Consider the following 6,311-nt stretch of genomic DNA (forward strand, 5'->3'; position numbering starts at 1 on the left):
AGAGGACTTGAGAGAATATTGACCTTACCTTTAGCTCCTTGTGGGTTCGACACTCCGTACTTATCACTTCCACCTTTGGTAATTGCTACGATGATTCCCTGCACTTGGGGATTATCAAGCTCTTTTCTGGCGCTGTTGCCGGGGAGCAATAGCGTGGGGTTGATATTCTCATGTGTGCTTGTTTGATTTCCTCACTAAGTAGATTTTGTTTTTCCATTTTGTTTCTATTTAGTTGTGGGTGAAACATACAAAAAATTTAAAGAATGAAAATACAAAAAAAAATTACTTGCCTCTCATACCTACAAAGTTTTTTCAATAAGAGAAGTGATTGGAAGGTTATGCATTAGAGAAATGAGGGTCGACCTTGAACACTTGTGTTCATGCTCATGGAAACAATGTGAAAAAAATTCATGGAAGCTTCTCTGAAAATAATTATCCCCTTGTATATATCCATTGTATTATAAAAATAATGTGCCAAACCTTGATTTCAGGATGATTAGATTGCTTGTTTACTTTGTGCAGTACAAAAACAGAAACTTTGGCTGTAGCACATGATTTTACATTTTTTACTGGAAATTCAAATGGGTCTGAAACTTTTTGCACATTACTTATGTATAAATTTTTCAAATTCTCATATTTTTTAGAATTATTGGAGTTACAGAAACACACTAAACTTCCAGATTACTACAGACTGTCCTGTTTTTGACAGATTCTGTTTTCTATGAGTTGCTCGCTTATTTTGATGAATCTATGGGTAGTATCGGGGGGTATGAACCATGGAGAAGTTGGAATACAGTAGATATAGTTCTAATATAAAATTGGAATGAGTTTGCAACAGTACCTAAAGGTAGTGATTTGCTTTATTATACTAACGGATCTCACAAAGTTTTCGTTAAAGTTTTGTGTCGATGAAGTGTTCAAAGAACGAGGAGTTACCGATGTGAGAAGAATAAAGAGAGGCAAGAGCTCAAGCTTGGGGATGCCCAAGGCACCCCAAGTAAATATTCTAAGGATACTCGAGCATCTAAGCTTGGGGATGCCCTGTTTGGCATCCCATCTTTCTTCTTCAACAATTATCGGTATACCTCGGTTTTTGTTTTGTTCACATGATTTGTGTCCTTTGTGTTTTTTGCTTTTCCTTTAAGAACCATGATAGTATGAGATAGACCTTCATTAATTTATATAATGCTTCATGTGCTTCACTTATATCTTTTAAGTATGATCTTATATAATTGCTCTTTGTGCTTCACTTAAATTTTTTGAGTATGGTTTTATAGAATGCTTCGTGTGCTTCACTTATATATTTTGAGCTTGGATATTGGTTAGTCTATATTAATTGTAGAATGCTCCATGAACTTAACTTATATCTTTTGGAGTATGAATAATACTATAATCTAAAGTGGATCTAGAAGAGTGTCAACTTTAGTTAGTAATGATTCCACTATTCCGAATGAGAAGAATTTTGCTTATGTGAAGACTAGTGAAATTTCTATGCTTGTAGATCATGAACATAATGCTTTATGTTCTGGTTATATTGTTGAACTCATTCATGATGCTACTGAAAATTATTATGAGCGAGGAATACATGCTTGTAGGAGTTGCAATAATATCAAGTTTCCTCTCTATGTGCTTAAAGTTTTGAAGTTATACTTGTTTTGCCTTCCTATGCTAGTTGATTCTTGTTTCCATAAATTGTGTGCTCACAAAATCCCTAGGCATAGGAAGTGGGTTAGGTTTAAATGTGCTAGTCATATTCTTCATGATGCTCTCCTTATGTTTCAATTCTATCTTTTATGTGAGTATCATTGAAATCATCATGCCTAGCTAAAAGGCATTAAAGAAAAGCGCTTGTTGGGAGACAACCCAATATTTACCCTTACTGTTTTTGTGTGTTATCATTATTAATCTACTGTATTAATCATGTATTATAGCTTTTTTTTCAATAAAGTGCCAAGTAAGACCTTTGGGAAGACTTGGGTGAAAGTTAATGTGATCTTGCTGTAAAAAACAGAAACTTTGCGCTCACGAGATTAGCTGTCATTTTTTACAGAAGAGTGTGATTGAGTTGATTCTTTTTTCAGAATATTAATAGAAAAATTCCTCACGTCCACCAATTTATTTCTGAATTTTTGGAGTAGGATAAGTATGGTTGGTGTCCAGATCATTACAGACTGTTATGTTTCTGACAGATTCTGTTTTCATTGCATAGTTTGCTTGTTTTCTAGTTTCTATGGATTATATTTCTCAATATAAATTGTAGAAATGATATGGTACAGTAGGAATTGTGTGAGAACAATTATGAACCTTGTCTTTGACAGTACCGAAGTGAATGGTTTACTCTTTATCATACTAACCTATCTCACGAAGTTCCGTTAAGTTTTGTGTGATTGAAGTTTTCAAGCTTTGGGTGAGATATCGATATGAGGAAAATAAGGAGTGAAAAGACCCTAAGATTGGGGATGCCCAAGGCACCCCAAGGTAATATTCAAGGAAGAATCAAGCGCCTAAGCTTGGGGATGCCCCGGAAGGCATCCCCTCTTTCGTCTTCAAAACTATCAGTATACCTTACTCGGAGCTATATTTTTATTCATCACGTGATATGTGTTTTGCTTGGAGCATATTCTCAATTTTACTTGCTATTTGAATAAATCATTGGATATGAAATCTTGAATGAATAAGAATCCGCCCATGGCCATTTAATTATTTGACTACTTGATATTCTTCACTTATATCTTTTTGGAGTAGTTTGTCATATACTCACGTGCTTCACATATATCCTATGAGTAAAAGGTTGAATGAATTGAATATCATAAATTTGAATTTATATATGTTTCCTGTGCTTACAACATGGGGAGTAATGACTTCACACATAATAAGTATAGGTAGTAAACTTATTGGAAGTTAGCAAACGCAGAATTGGTCACTTGAACAATTCATGAAAGAATATTGAAGGAAGAGAGATTTCACATATAAATATACTATCTTGGACATCTTTTGCAATTGTGAGCACTCATTAAAATATGACATGTTAAAAGGTTGATGTTGGACAAGGAAGACAACTTAATGGGTTATGTTTTCCTATATCCGAAACGTTATATTGTCTTCGATCATCCAACATGTTGAGCTTGCCTTTCCCTCTCATGCTAGCCAAATTCTTTGCACCAAGTAGAGATACTACTTGTGCTTCCAAACATTCCTTAAACCAGTTTTGCCATGAGAGCCCACCATACCTACCTATGGATTGAGTAAGATCCTTAAAGTAAGTTCTCATCGGTGCATGCAATAAAAATTGCTCTCTAAATATGTATGATCTATTAATGTGGAGAAAATAAACTTTATACGATCTTGTGATGTGGAAGAAATAAAAGCGACAGACTGCATAATAACGGTCCATATCGCAAGTGGCAATATAAAGTGACGTTCTTTTGCATTAAGATTTTGTGCATCCAACCATAAAAGTGCATGACAACCTCTGTTTCCCTCTGCGAAGGGCCTATCTTTTACTTTTATCTTCTACCCTTATACAAGAGTCTTGGTGATCATCACCTTTTCCTTTTTGCACTTTTTCCTTTGGCAAGCACTTTGTGTTGGAGCAATCCGGATATATATATAGGACAACACTATTCTAATCTTGGGATTAGAATAGTTATTTGGATCACAGCGCCCTATATAGAGCCCGATTAGGTGTTCCCGAACTAAAAAAACAGCCCACCACACAACTCCCCCGACGGCCCGACCCATCTGCCCACCTCCTCCCCACGACCTTCCCCCGATCCACCCCACGACCTTCCCCCGATCCCGCTGCGGCCTCCTCCCGGCGCGCCACCCCCGCCTTCTCCGCCGCGCCGCCGCCCCAGACCACTCCCCCCATGATCCCCATCCCCACCTGATCCCCACCATACTCGCCCCCTCCACAACCGGCGCACCTCCCCGCCAGGATCGCAGGTGCCTCGCGCCCTCCCAACCATCTGACGCACCGCCGCCACAGGCCCGCACTGCGCCGGAGCCCCTACGACCCCGGGCACCGCTGCCCCCACGACCCCGCGCCCTGTCGCCCCCGCTACCCCGCGCGCTGCCACGCCCGCTACCTCGCGAGCTGCCGCCACCCTGCGACCACGGGCGCTGCCGCCCCTGGAAACCCATCGATCGGGAATCACCGCCGGCCACCCACCCCACCCGGCGCGGCAGCGCCTCCTACCGTGATGCCGCCGCCGGCCGTCCTCCCGCTGCGCCTCCGCCGGGCCCGACCACGCGCACCGCCGCCTCCAGGGCCGGATCCTCATAACCATGTGCGCGCATCCCGGCCAGGGCCGGTGAGATCCCCCTGCCTGCCTTCTTCTTGTTTGTCGTCCTGCCTCCAGAGTGTCGCCACTGGCAGGCGTCGTCTTCGCCAAACCGCCTACTCGTCTTGAACTTCCTCCGGATGCGGCCTCGAACTTCTACTGGTAGAGCGCCGGTAAGATTTTCTCTCAAATTCCTTTTTGACCATGCTCCATCTTTTTGTAGATGCAGCAAGCACTCATGTCTCTGTCTCTCTGAGGTAGCAGGAAGAAGAAAGAATGAAGTTAGAGACCTCTTCTCACACCTTGTCGCCGCACCCTTGAAGTACCACTGTCATGGCCTGCTACTCCCAGCCACCTACCTTGTTCCAGCGACCATCTGCAAAGGCCGTTGCGCGTGCACGTGCTGGATCGCGCCCCGCGGCCGTCTTCATGCATGCATCCTGCTTCCTGCATCTTCCGCTGTCATCTTATTTCTGAAGAAAAAATGCAGTTCAAGTTTAGTTGTTAATGGCTATTGACGGTTACATCTGACTGCTTCAATTGATCTCATTTCTGAATCTTCAGTAGCTAAAGATCTGCATATAAATGAACCATATAAAACGCCGCTTTTCAAAAATAGCTAATGTTGTTTGCTAGAATGTTAAAGTACATAATTGTTGAGTTGTTCATTTAAGAAGTATGGTTCAGGCATCCACCACTTGGTGTTTGAGATGTAAAATTTTAAGAAAGTGCATATTATAAAAATTAAAAAGTTATGCATTGAAAGTTCCATACTATAGTGCACCACCTCAACAAAAGCCTGTGAAGTTCATATATTACAATCCCTGAAAAAATTCAGAAAAGTAAAAGACCGATGAGTTCTTAAAATCGAAGGCATTTGTCAAAAACTGAAGTTCATAAAAGATATTCAGGGGAAGGTTTACAAAAATCTAGTTGATGTGACAACTCCTGCAAGTTCCAGTATGAAAACCCATGAAGATCAATAAAAAGAAGAAGAATTAATCCTAAAAATCCAAAAACATAAGCAAAAAAACTGTAATCCTACAATTCAAAAACATAAGAAATTTTTTTTGAAATAAATCTGATCATCGTACTTGCTATAAGATACAATATATAGATGTATTGCTCGTATCTAAAAATAAATTTCTCATTGGGAAAATGTGTAAAAGTTCGATTTGCACATGTTCCTGGTTGAAAATTTTATGTGTTTCTGTAAGAAAAAGAATGGAGAATGAATAAAGATGATCGAGGAGAATTTCATAGTGTGATGCAAGGAGTTTCAAGTTTGTGCCATCATTCAATAGCAATTCAACAAGAAAACCTGCAACAGTTCTATTAGTATAATTCCATCAGAAAAAAAATCAAGTTATTCTACTTGATGTTGACAACAACAACAAAATGCCATTTTTGCGGCAAAATTATGCAATAAATTACAGTGGAATACTGTGCTCCCAAAAAGTGTTAGTGGTGTCCATAAGAACGCAACATTTTTTCTATTTCCCTTTCCTTTTTTGTATATATAAGAAGTTGTGAGATATCATCGAGAAGTTCATGTATAAATGGACTTGTTAACTATGAAAGTTCAAAATTAATAAAATGGAGAGGTCAAAGAAAATGACAAACAAGAAAGTTCAAACAATTCCAATGGATTTTGATGGATCTTTCTAATTTATAAACAAAACTAGAAGTTCAAATTGAAATAGATGAGCGGTTCGGGGTTTATTACAAACCTAGAATTTTTTGACTAAAAGAAATAAAATGAAGAAATTCAAATTTTAAAAATGGAGCAGTTTGGTATTATACTTGAAAACTCAGATTTTTACGATTACTAAATAAAAAACAATAAGTTCAATTTAAAATAACAAAGAAGCTCAATTGGAAAAGGCATAACAGTTTGATATTTATTTAAAAACTGGGATTTTCCATTACTAAAGAATAAAACCAATAAGGTTAATTGAAAATAACAAAGACGCTCGATGTTTCTAAGAAAACTCAAATTTTCTCATTTCTAAAAAATACACCAAGAAG

The 6,311-nt window shown here is 38.9% G+C and overlaps 1 long non-coding RNA gene across 1 annotated transcript; it reads left to right on the plus strand.

Annotated features, from left to right (window-relative positions):
* The first annotated feature begins 3,643 nt into the window (after positions 1–3,643).
* LOC147974567 (uncharacterized) lies at positions 3,644–4,823 on the plus strand. The gene is made up of 2 exons (XR_015601969.1): positions 3,644–4,456; positions 4,548–4,823. It is a non-coding gene; the product is annotated as an uncharacterized LOC147974567 (long non-coding RNA).
* Positions 4,824–6,311: the final 1,488 nt, after the last annotated feature.

The sequence above is a fragment of the Triticum urartu genome, chromosome 4A (assembly GCF_056163025.1).
Source record: "Triticum urartu cultivar PI428250 chromosome 4A, HENAU_Tu73, whole genome shotgun sequence".
Taxonomy (NCBI): domain Eukaryota; kingdom Viridiplantae; phylum Streptophyta; class Magnoliopsida; order Poales; family Poaceae; genus Triticum; species Triticum urartu.